Source organism: Eurosta solidaginis, chromosome 2 (assembly GCF_040869045.1).
Source record: "Eurosta solidaginis isolate ZX-2024a chromosome 2, ASM4086904v1, whole genome shotgun sequence".
Lineage (NCBI taxonomy): Eukaryota > Metazoa > Arthropoda > Insecta > Diptera > Tephritidae > Eurosta > Eurosta solidaginis.
Genome location: NC_090320.1, coordinates 268,284,086 through 268,298,026, shown reverse-complemented (window position 1 = coordinate 268,298,026; position 13,941 = coordinate 268,284,086).

Below are 13,941 nucleotides of genomic sequence, written 5' to 3'. Positions count from 1 at the left end.
TGTGAATTGTTCCATAAGAATACATGCGAAGAATATTTTGCAGCGCAGTGTCGTGCAGCTCAGTGTGGCCTTAGCTTAATACCTCAAAAATCACCTACCCAAAGAATGAGAGAAAAAAACAAGTAAAGGTGTCTAATACTGTTTTCACACAGACGGCTTATTGAATAATAAAGGCAGTTTTCTACATTAAGACGCTTATTGAGCTCAATCTTCCCTACAAAATTCGAATCTATTATTATTTCATTAGTAGCTAATCGAATGCCTAATGAAGTCAAAACCACAATGCAACTCTGTTGGGAGCGTTCAATTTCTTAGTTTTTGGTTTGTTCAGTGCTTAAAAATGTCATTTGTCAAAGCAAATGCCATTGTCTGCATGGCGGAACGATACAAGGTGGCCGCATCGAACAGCTGATTATAACCTTTTTTATTTGATTTGATACATCAACTACCGGTGCAGTACGATTTTGACATTTGTCAATCGAATTTACAAGTACATGGCATTTTGTTTGTTTGTAGGTATGTCACCATGCTCCCACCTTGTATCGTTCCGCCATGATTGTCTGTCTCATCCTTCATACTAATCGAGCAGTTACTTCTATGTGAAAGCAAAAAAATTACGATTTCATTAGCAGGTGAAATGAGATCATTAAGTTTCTGTGTGAAAACAGTATAAAAATGTCATTTGTCAAAGCAAATGTCATTGTCTTATATTTATCCTCTTTGGTCTAAGTTCGAGTGTAACCGAACATTATATACTCAGCGTGAGCTTCAATTGTACATTTCATTTCAGATAAATTACTTTTCTACATAACACGTGGCACCGCCCGTTTAAAAAAATGTTTCCCCATTTCCTCTTACAATAAAACTTGATAAGTGAAATATCATTGATTCAAAACTATTTTTTGCTAAGTTATAAAGGAACAATCCGGTTTTTGAGAAAGGCACTCTTGCGAGACGGCGTTAAATTACGTCATATCTAGCTAGAGGGAAGAGCTGAGCCTAAAAAAACATATAGTAGCAGTTTTCATTGGAGGGTGGGCCGTGTGTAAAAGTCCACGAAAGTGGGGAAAGCTTCCGACCGCCATTCACCTGGGAATGGCCAGAGCGATTCTTTTGCATGCGGTTCAAGCAGCTCACTACTGCTGGTCGCTTGCGGCCAAGTATCCTCTGGGTAGCCGCTAAACATACGTTTAGCGGTGAGCTAATGTGAGAAGGCGACAACCTGGCTAGGCCACTCTGACATAATCGGTTTAAGGGCTAGCCGGGGTAGATCTCATCGGCAGCGTCTGTACACCTCTAGGTGCGGCTGCAAGCGGGCGTCTGTCTTGGAGCAAGCGGCTCGCTATATAAACGTGCCAAGTAATATTTTCACCCCCGCTGAGCGGGCTGTGCGCTGGGCTTGGGACCCGCCACGTAAAACCATACTCCAATGAAATATAACAACAAGACTCGGATAAATACACTCTCTATTGATGACGACGTTTGAAGGACAATGAATTGAGGGCATGCACCTGGAACGTCCGCTCCCTGAATGGGATTGATGCAGATGCCCGGCTGATTGATGTCCTCGTCAAAGCAAAATCTGACATCACCGCCATCCAAGAAATGCGTTGGACGAAGCAAGGAAGAAAGAAGATCAAAAATTGTGACATATATTGGAGTGGCCATACGAATAAGCGCAGTTTCGGCGTCGGATTCGTGGTGGGAGAGAGACTTTGTCGCCAAGTTCTGGCGTTCACACCTGTGGACGAACGTCTCGCCGCTATCCGAATAAAAGCAACATTTTTTAATATATCATTCATCTGCGCCCATGCGCCGACAGAGGAGAAAGACGATGAGGTGAAAGACACTTTCTATGAACAATTAGAATGCACATACGAGCGCTGCCCCCGTCACGATATAAAAGTCGTGCTTGGTGACTCTAACGCCAGGGTGGACAAAGAAGGTGTTTTTGGCCCTACAGTCGGAAAGTTTAGCCTACACAATGAAACTTCTCCTAACGGGCTGAGGCTGATTGACTTTGCCGGTGCTCGAAACATGGTCATATCCAGCACGAGGTTCATGCACAAAGAGAAACATCAAGCTACATAGCTGTCTCCTGATCGAAATACTCGCAATCAGATCGATCACGTTGAGATAGACGGACGGCATGCCTCCAGTGTTTTAGATGTGCGCACGATCCGAGGATCTAACATCGACTCGCACGATCATCTCGTTGCAGCCAAAATACGCATCAGCCTCAACGCGGCTAAAACCAAGGAACAAAGAACACAAGGGAAGCTAGACGTCGAAAAGCTTCAATCACAACAGACTGCCAATGATTTCGCAACTCGACTCTCACACCTGCTCTCTGAGAGCACAACTCATCCTGAAGGAATACAGGAGCAGTGGGAGCATATTTCCAAAGCACTTCGTACTGCCGCCGAGGAAAAAAATTGGTTACCGGCGACCACGAAAAAACAACTGGTACGACAAAGAATGCCGCGTTGCAACTGAAAGAAATGACGCTGCCTACAGGGCTACGTTAAAAGCGAGCGCGACAAGAGGAGTGTGTGAACGCTATCGTGAGTTGAAAAAGGAAGCGAGACGCCTTTTCTTGAAGAAAAAAGCAGAAGCAGAAAGGCGTGAATGCGAGGAGCTTGAGCTGCTAGCCACCAGGAATAACGCCCGAAAATTTTACCAAAAAATACGGCGACAGACGGAAGGTTTTAAGACCGGGGCAAACTCCTGTAGGAACGAAAACGGCGACCTTGTAACTGATGTCCAGAGGGTGCTTAGATTATGGAGGGAACACTTCTCTGTTCTCCTAAATGAAGGCAGCAATTCAGCGCGCAGAGATGAAGAACCCGATCCCGCAATCGACGATGATGGATTATATGTCCCCCGCCCGATTATGATGAAGTTAGAAGAGCAATAACCAGATTGAAAAACAACAAGGCCGTGGGCGCTGATGGATTGCCTGCGGAGCTATTCAAGTACGGCGGCGAGGAGTTGGTAAGGCGCATACAGTAGCTTCTTAGCAAAGAAGGGGGATACTGCAAAATGCACCAACTATCGTGGAATCAGCCTTCTCAATATCGCATAGGAGATCCTTTCAAGTGTATTGTGCGAAAGATTGAAGCCCACCGTGAACCGGCTGATTGGACCTTATCAGTGCGGCTTCAGACCTGGTAAACCTACCATCGACCAGATTTTCACAATGCGCCAAATCTTGGAAAAAACCGTGAAAAAAGAATCGACACACATCACCTCTTCGTTGACTTTAAAGCCGCCTTCGACAGCACGAAAAAGAGCTGAATATATGCCGCTATGTCTGAATTTGGTTTCCCCGCCAAACTTATACGGCTGTGCAAAATGACGTTGAGCAACACCATCAGCTCAGTGAGAATTGGGAAGGACCTCTCCGAGCCGTTCGAAACTAAACGAGGTTTCAGACAGGGTGACCCCCTATCGTGCGATTTCTTTAATTTGATGCTGGCGAAAATTATACTAGCTGCAGAACTTAACCGCTCTGGAACAATATACTATAAAAGCGTGCAATTACTGGTATATGCTGATGACATTGATATCAGCGGCCTAAACACCCGCGCTGTTAGCTCTGCTTACTCCAAACTGAAAAAAGAAGCGGTAAAGATGGGTTTGATGGTGAATGAGGACAAAACGAAGTACCTGCTGTCATCGAGCAAAGAGTCAGCGCATATGCGCCTTGGCAACCACGCTACTGTTGGCAGCCATAATTTCGAAATAGTAAAATACTTCGTTTATTTGGGAACCAGCGTCAACACTATCAACAACATCAGCACTGAAATTCAGCGAAGAATCAATCTTGCCAACAAATGCTACTTTGGACTAGGTAGGCAATTGAAAAGTAAAGTCCTCTCTCGGCGAACGAAAATCATACTCTACAAGTCACTTATCGTACCCGTCCTGCTATATGGGGCAGAAGCATGGACCATGACAACAGCAGATGAAGCGGCTTTGGGAGTGTTCGAGAGAAAAGTTCTTCGAAAGATTTATCGACCTCTACGCGATGGCGATGGCGAGTACCGAAGAAGATTTAATGATGAGCTGTACGAGCTATACGCAGACATCAACGTAGTCCAGCGAATTAAAACGCAGCGGCTGCGCTGGCTAGGCCATGTTATGCGAATGAAAGATGATGCTCCGGCCAAGAAAGTGTTTCTATCCGAACCCGCCTATGGAAGCAGAGGTAGAGGGTGGCCCCCACTCCGTTGGAAGGACCAGGTGGAAAACGATTTAGACCAAAGAGAATAGATATACAAGAGGGCGCACTGTAGAGTTGGGAACAGTTTGTGAAACCCATCGCGGTTCTGAAAGATCTCGATTAGGTTTTCGCAGTCCGTTTTGCTATCTGCCTTCGTATCCAGCACCTTCAAATTGGTGAATTTGTGCGGCGCACCAAAATAAGAAATGTCAAAAAGAAATCAGCGAATAAGAAACCAATTCGGAGCTATTGAAGGAAATATTGCAATAAATTGAATTGTTATTGATATATATTGGATGTTTATTGAAATATGGCGGCCACCGTGGTGTGATGGTAGCGTGCTCCACCTATCACACCGTATGCCCTGGGTTCAACTCCCGGGCAAATTTTTCAATTAGAAGAAAATTTTTCTAAGCGGGGTCGCCCCTCGGAAGTGTTTGGCAAGCACTCCGGGTGTATTTCTGCCATGAAAAGCTCTCAGTGAAAACTCATCTGCTTTGCAGATGCCGTTCAGAGTCGGCATAAAACATGTAGGTCCCGTCCGGCCAATTTGTAGGGAAAATCAAGAGGAGCACGACGCAAATTGGAAGAGAAGCTCGGCCTTAGATCTCTTCGGAGGTTATCGCGCCTTACATTTATTTTTTTTTACTGAAATATGCCCAAATTTTTTAAACACACATGGAAATTAAAACAGAAACCAAAGTTAATATAATACGGCAAACGAAGAAGGGAAAACAACATCAAATTTGGCTGCACCGAGGAGAATCATGTTTGTAAAGAGCATGTACAGCACATAAATGCATTTGTATATTTTGTTATTGAAAGTGATTTAATATATAAGCAAATAAAAATTTATAAATAAACTAGCAGGGTACCGACGTTGTTCGGGATGCGTATTTATATTAAAGTGGCCCTTATTTTTTTTAAATATCGATATCTTGGGTCTTTAACTTAACAAATTTTAAAACATTTCTGCTAACCTAAATCACGAAACCATGTGCAGGCTCCGTTTATATAAAACAATATTTATTTTCCCACATTATCCCTCCTCTCCTTTTATTGCTTGGTGCATCCCACTTACTTTACTCTGTGCCTTTTTCTGGCGATCCCATTCTTCTTATCTCGCGCTCAACCTCTTTTCGGTATTTTCTCCACTCTTCCCCCACATTTCTATTACCATATCTTATTTTCAGTTCTTTTGTCTAAGCTTACCGCTAAAGCATGCAATAAAATCAGTAAATATTGCTTCAATCGGTTAAAAGTTATAAGCAGTAACTTACATACATATATGGATATACATACACATACAAAATATAAAACAGAAATTACTTACAGATCCTGTTTATATACCAGAGAATAAAGGAAAGTTTTTTTTTATATATGGGTACATACATGTTTATTTTGCTTACAAAATCGTTGAGTTTGACAAAGAAAACTACGTACACATTTTTAAAATTGTTAGTTTTTACAAATTAGGTTGGAAAAAATAATAGTTTTTTGTTGAGTGAATAATTTTAAAAGAATTCATTTTGATATCTTTTTACGACTTTCTAATTTTTAATTGTTGCATACATTAAGGCGAATTATATAAAACTGTTATAGAATAACTTATGCGCATACATAGACATATATAGCATTATGATTTTTATAAAAGTGAATGCTTACATACTTAGCACACATAAAACAAAATTATTCCAAGCTCTTCAGTGTGAATGTATGTGTATGTGTGGAGAGTTAACTTGTAATACAAAATTTAACATTTTTAATGCTTATTTAAAAAAAAGAATTGTTTTATAATGCTTCCTTATAAACAACGTTTGATGTGGAAGTGTTAGGAACATAGACGATTAATTTGTCTGCTTCAATAACACGTGAGAGCGCCACGTAAAGCTGGCCATGAGAAAATCAACTCACAGTCAGATCAACGCCCACAACACTCATCGTCTGTTGATTGTCATAGCCTTTGCTCACCGGGAATTGAACACGTTTAAATTTAAAGGAAAAGTTGTTTGGTATAAGGGGGATACGTGGTATAAAGACTCTCTCTCCTCTGCCACTGCCTGTCAAAATTTCTGCTTCAATTATATTTTGTTTTAGAGAAACAACTTTGAGCCTCGTTCCATTGCACAATTTTGGTAGGCTTAGGTTACGCAACAGAATAATTGGTGCGCCGATTTTCAAAATAATTTTATGGAATGGAAGTTCAGGTGCACTAAGGCTATTTAAAAACTCCACAGGGAAATTTGTTGAGTCATCTTTCTCCAAAACTCTGTTGATTGAAAAGTATTCGACCTCCTCTCCCTGAATATCGTTGAGTATTTACGAATTGATTTTCAAAACCTGGTCATTTCGTGGCGTCAAGATAGCCCTCTCGCAAAGCCAAAAATTATCATGACAGACTCCTAGATCATTATAAACAGTAGAAATTAGTTCTTGCAAAGAATGTACGGCACGGCACAAATTATCGGGCAGTGTAATTTTTCCCTCTTCTTCGGGCTATGTACCATTTCCAATCTTTAGCAAAGTTTCGGAGAAGTTCTCCGCATTTATGTTGCCTCCGATTCGAGCGCGCATATTTTCTGTTAAATGCATTCTTTTAATGTTACACCATTAATATGAGCTCTTCAAACACGCTCGTATTTCATCTGCTCATGTACGGCGTATGACCGGTAGTATCTGCCGAAAATCTCCACAAAAGAGAAAAGTAACACCACCCATAACTTGGTAATTTTGGCGTATATCCCTCAGCGTTCTGTCCACAGCTTCTACGGCTGTCCAGTTCGCCATGGTGCATTCATCCCATATTACCAACACACAGTCACGAATAACGCTGGCTTTTTCGCAATTTCTTGCTATGTTGCACATTGGATATTCATTGATATCTAAGTGTATGGGGATTTTGAACATGGAATGGGCAGTTTTACCACCAGGTAATAAAGTTGCAGCTATACCAGATGAAGTCACTGCCAAAGCTATTTTGCCTTGAGCTCGCACCTTTGCCAAAACAATTTTAGTTAGGAAAGTTTTTCCTGGCCCACCAGGGGCATCTAAAAACAAAATCTCACCTACTTCATTATCGACACTATAACAAACGCGTTCGAATACTCCTCTTTGCTCATCCGTTAAACGTTGAATGCCATTACGTAGAGTGTCCGCAAGTTCTGTAGAATTATACGAAATTTCGCTTGCGTATTCAATGTTCACGCGTTCACCGTCTATAGATGGTTCGGGTAAGCCGTATTGGGAAGTAGGTCCTCGTACTGTGTGCAACAACAACCGCAAGTAAAAACACTCGGCATTGTTCGGATGAACCATATATACACGTCCAATGATATGTTCCTTAAAAATGCCGGGCTCCCCATCTACAGATCTGCCCCGTTTCCTGCGGTTAAAAACACCTCTTTGCTTATCATACGTGTAATAAGAGGGAACCTCCTCATACATTAATGTCCTCGCAAACCTGTCTCTTTCGCAAAGCCGAAAGTATGCCAGTAAAGTGGTTTGCCTCGGGTTTTCTACTCGATCTGTCACGTTTTCGCAATTGAAGTATATCCTTTGCCCTCCTAGATGAACCTCCAAATGCACTACAGGGGGATATCGCTCATGAATGGGAAAGCTTAAAATTCTCCAAACGGCCTCTGAAGAGCTAATATAACGCCCTGATTGAAATCTAGTTATTTCGTCATTTTCATTCCTTAACACAAATGTTGCCTGGTCACTGCCCTTATTTATATACTTGCATATATATTTAATGGATGATACACTAGTGCACACTTCCACGTTGATGTGGGCCTGAAACGTTTTGGAGAGTACAGGTGCATATGGTACGACCCATCTATTGTCCAAAATTATAACTTCACCACGTAATCTTAAAGTAGCAGTAAACCCGCCTTTTTCTGGGGACCGTCGCCGATAAGAGGGATATCCATCCACTCCCGTTATGGTGTGTTCTATAAGTGCCCGTGGATAATATTTCGATCATCGGCCGTCCTGCATGCATGGAGAGTTGCTATTTAATATCCCGCAAGGACCATGGACCATGTGTGTTCTTACTATGTCAAATAATGTGGCATCTGTGTTGCTGTCTGGAAATTCGGCACTTATCACATTATCAATATCGTTAGGGCGTATTTTGTCTTCCAACCAGAGAAGTACATGTGAATGTGGTAGACCTCGTTTATGCCACTCAACGCTATACATAAAGCACAAAGCTGACCCAAACAGATTCTCCTTTGTAATTAGGTGTATTAGAGCTTTAAGTTTTAAGTGGAACACTCTAGCTATTATGTCGTGCCGATCGTATGAATTTTGACCAGGCAAAAGTTGCTATGTAATTTCAGTCCACTTCGGATTTGTTGCCATCGTTATAAAGAGTTCATATTTTCTAACGAAGTAAAAAGCATCCTGTGTACGTTCGTGCATGTATCGTGGACTTCCCGTAAAACTGGACGGAAGTATAACTAATCTTCCCAAATTTTCTGTACTTCCATCTTGTTGCATAGCATCACGTAAGTGCACATACTCCTCAGCACGCAACCGTCTTTGATTAGTCCGTATGTAAACCAAACGCTCGATTTCAATTTTAGCATACATATCGCCGATAAACTGATTAAATAATCCACGAAATCTTTGCAAGTATACAAAACTGTTTGCTCTTATCCCCGTGACAAAAAATTAATGGGTATTGAAGCGCATCGTATGATCGATGTCTCTCGTATATACGATGAAGACGATCGTGATGAGTGCGCAAAACAATATCGCGCCTTTCACACTCTTGGTCAACTAAAACAACTGCAACTTTATTTGTAGTAGGAGGATTGTACTTTCTTGGATGTTCTGTTGCGGGCCTTTTATCAGCACATATTTCAAATATATAATTATTATTTTGCTCTTCGGGAACGAAATCAAGGGCATTTTTAAAATCGCGAACGTATGGATTTACATCATGTAGCATATTTTGCAGAATATATATCAAACTACAATTAAGTTGTGGGAAGTTTTCGTTTCTAATAGCCGCCTGATCTTCATAATTCGCTACGAAATATATTTGCAGGGACTTTGGCGCATTCTCGGGTAACAATGGACCAATAAGGTGATAAACCTGCCCTTGGACTTTGAAGGTAGGCATAGAAGGTCCTTCCGTAACTTGTCTTGCTCCAAAAGATGTCATTTGAAATGCACTGTTATACGCACGAATGTTTTCTAAAAAGTGCTTTGACTGCGAGTGATCACCGTTGAGCAGAGCTTTCAAAACTTCAGGCGGATTTAGGAAAATTTCGTAACTGACCTTTCCATTGGAACAACACATTCCAACCGTTTCTTTTTGGAATTTAAGGGCCTCAAAAAATCTGCATTTCAAATTCATTTCGCCAATTAGTGAGTATTTAGCATAGTCTACTAAAGGGTTATATGCAAAAGCACTTTTTGTCTTAGTAATCCAGGAGAGTAAGCCGTTACCTACATCAATATTTGGGGGAATCTCTTCAGAGTCATTTTGTTCCCTATTTAGCGTATGTCGAATGCGGTCAACATGCAGGCGAACTTGGTGATTTTCCTCTGCCTCCAACTGCCGTATTCCGCGTATTCTTTCCCTCTCGTTGGCCCTGTATGTTTCTTGATCTTCACGTAGGCGTTCGTAATTTTCTGCAGTCATAACTATACTGCTGCGTTGTTGGTTGCTACTTTCCAGCATTCGAGTAATGTTATGGCGATGTCGATCATTTATCAAACGTTCCTCACGGTGCGAAAAGGTTTCGGATGTCCTATGCTCAGAATCGGCGTTCAACATATCGACCCTTTCATTACTTGTTTGGCATAACCTTGGACATGCTGAGCGGATGCGCTGCTCATTTAAGCGGGACTCCCTTTCGACAACAGGTTCAGCACCTCGAGACAATATGTGGCGCTCTCGGTCATTGCTGAGTCGTATATGTTGTTCTTCTTCATTTTCAAAGAAGCAATTTAAATTTATCCAAAGTTGCTGCGTACTTAAACGAATTTCTCTCTCAGGGGAGGTTTCTAATTCGCGCGACAGCGCGTGACGTTCACGATCAGCCAATTGCCTATTGGCCCATTGGTCACTTGTTCCTTGTGACCTTAAGTTTGCTGAGCGGATGCGTTGATCATTTAAACGGCATTCTCTTTCGACAACAGGTTCAGAACCTCGAGACAATATGTGGCGCTCACGGTCATTGCTGAGTCGTATAAGTTGTTCTTCTTCATTTTCAAAGAAGCGATTTAAATTTGTCCTAACTTGCTGCGTACTTAAACGAATTTCTCTCTCAGGGGAGGTTTCTAATTCGCGAGACAGCGCGAGACTTTCACGATCAGCCATCTGCCTATTGTCCCTTTGGTCACTTGTTTCCTGTGACCTTAAGTTTGCGGAGCGGATACGCTGATCATTTAGCTGGGACTCTCTCTCGACAACACGTTCAGAACTTCGAGACAATACATGGTGCTCTCGGTCAGTGCTGAGTCGTGCATGTCGACCTTCACTGCTTTAAAAAAAATCGATTTTAATTAGTCCTAACTACGATGACTTTCAAACGGTACGGTTGTGTTTATTTCTGCTCCTCGAATTTTACATTTTAAAATGGTAAAACTATATTCAAATACTTTTTAAGAATAAATAATGTGTGAGACAGAGACTCAAAAAGCGGAATCTGAAGTTGGTTTCAAGAATATTATACCAAATAAAGTTTGATTTTTTAAATTTAATATATTTGCGAGAAAGTGACTCTAAATATATATATATATATTCATTCTATATAAAAAATGGAGAGTAAATGCGACAAGTGCAAAAGTACAATACGTGGAGAAGTGTCAAAAATTCGTTGCGAAGGGGTGTGTGGGAAATATTATCATTTATCACCAAAATGCTCTGGCATAGACCAATACAGTGTTAATAAATTAGAAGAATGTGAAATGCTTAGATTTATGTGTACTGATTGGTGGGGTGCGATAAAGCCATGCGAGATAACGCCATATGGCTCTATCTCCCATCCAATTGCGAGGTAAAGCCATATGGCATTATCACGCTTCGTATTGAGAGATAATGCCATATTTTTTTTTAGTCAATTGTGAGTTAAAGCCATATGGCCTTATCTCTCATATGAGAAGTTGAAACACTTTTCCGCGTAGGCGGCCTTAGGCCGCGCTTATAAAAATAACCCTGGGCTACGCCATGCCAAGTCCGGATGTGTGGTGTAACCATGGCTACCGCCACGGTGATTTCCTTCTGCGTAGTACAACCTTCTGCACAGAAGAGTCTACTACGCAGAGGGACATCACCATGGCGGTAGCCACGGTTATACCACACACCCGGACTTGGCATGGCGTAGCCCAGGGTTATTTTTTATAAGCGAGGCCCAAGGCCGCCTATGCAGAAAGGTGTTCTACGCAGAATTACTGTACATGGCGCAGCCGGTGTTGGATTGGCTAACATAACAATAAACATAAGAGTTATAAGGTAATATCAACTCGTTCACGAATGCACCGAAAATATTCCGTAAAAGGGAAAATCATATGAGAGATAAAGCCATACGAGATAACGCCATATGGCCTTGTCGCTCTTTGAAATTGGAAATAAAGCCATACAGAAATTTTGGCGCGAATATGGCTTTATCACTCTTTGAATTGAGTGATAAGGCCATATGGCGTTATCTCGCATGGCTTTATCGCACCCCACCGTACTGATTGTATGCAGTATGTTCATAACGTAGATGACATTCTAAAAGATATGCAGATGGTAGTGAGCAAAAATGGCAAACAACTATCTGAGTACAGGAATGAATTTGATAATGCTCTCAAGAAACATGAAAGAGAAATAAAGCAAGTTTTAAAAGCAGTGGAAGTTGCATTTAGCGACAGAATTAAGGCAATGCAAAAAGCGCAGAAATCATGCGAAAAGAGTGTTGTAGAAGTGAACAAAATACGGGAAATTGCTGAAGGCTTTAAGCGAAGCAGCGAGCAGGTCTGTGATGAATTGAAAACAAACAAGGATGACAATAAGAAAATGATTGAAGAAATAAGTAAAGAGAATAAAAAAATGTGCAATGAAATAAAGCAAAATGTTAATAGTGTTGAAGCCAAAGTGTCATACATATCATAAAAATGATGGACAAAAAAAAGAAGTGTTGCCAGACATTAGAAAGAATCATCCCTTGTCAAGCCGAATAAAAGGCAAAATATAGAAATAACCAAAACTGACCTAAACTCGAAAGTTGAGCCTAAAGGGCTGCAAATAACAAATATAGTAGCAAGGTAAAGCGGAGTTGTTATTGTTGAAAGCGAAAATGACCATGAGCGTGACAAAATAAAAAATGCCATTGAGAATAATCTGGGAAATAACTATGAGGTTAAGAAGAAATACATGGAAGATCATGTGATTATTAATAAAGGAAATATGAAATCCATGTGGAAATGTTTGAAAGATGCTGTGGAACTTGCAGATAATAAAGAGCATATTAAAAAAATAGTATTTAACGGTGAATGTCTAGAAAATAGCAACGATATAGCTAATGTCTTGAATTGTTACTTTGTTCAGAGCATAATTCAAATCAATGATAGTATTGAAACAATTGAACTTGTTGATGAAAGTGAAACAACCAACTCGGTAGCAACATTTGAGCTCACCAGTATCGAGTTAGAAGATATAATGAACATAACAAAATCATTTAAAAACAAATATGGCCGTAAAAACCTATTGTCAGAGGGTGTTATCAAGGACTATATGGTGTACATTGCACACTTATATAAGGACATTATAAACGAATCGTTTGATAGTGGCATTGTTCCCAGCTGCTGGAAGATATCCACAATAATACCAGTGGCAAAAGTAAAAAATACAATGAAACCTGACGAGCTGCGTCCGATTAATACCTTACCTATAGATGAAAAAATTATGGAAACAGTGGTGAAAAAGCAACTAGTAGCATACCTAGACGATCATAATATAATCATACCAGAGCAATAAGGCTTCAGGAAAGGCCACTCCTGCGAAACAGCATTGAATATGGTAATTGCAGAGTGGAAAGAGGCTGTTGCTGATAAAAAGGTAGTAGTATCTTGCTTCTTAGACTTAAAGAGGGCGTTTGAAACAATCGATCGAAATAAATTGCTGAAGTTAATGGCTAAATTGGGATCAAGGGAAAAGCTTTGGAATGGTTTCGTAGTTACCTCAGTAACAGAAAGCAGAGGACGGTAATTGGAGACGCAGTTTCATCGGTTGTTGATGTTAACATTGGGCTGCCACAAGGCTCAGTACTTGCTCCGATATTGTTTATAATTTACATCAATGATATAAAAACTTGCTTGAGAAATTGTAAAATAAGTATTTTTGCGGATGATGCATTAGTTAGCATTAGTGACAAAAATGTAAATTGCGCTGTCATGAAAATACAAGAAGACTTAAATAATTTATTTAAGTGGCTATGCAGAAGAAAGCTAAAACTTAATATTGATAAAACTAAGTATATGATATTTAACAAGAACCATAATAACTTAATCCAGTCTAGTCTGAAAATAAAAACCAATGCAATTGAAAGAGTAGGTCAAATGAAGTACCTAGGTGTAATAATTGATGAGAAACTAAGTTTCATAGAACACATGAATCATTTAGAGAAGAAAATTGCACAGAAAATAGGATTTATGTATCGAACATGTAAGCATATTAGCCAACATCATAAAATATTTGTATATAGATCAATTGTAGAACC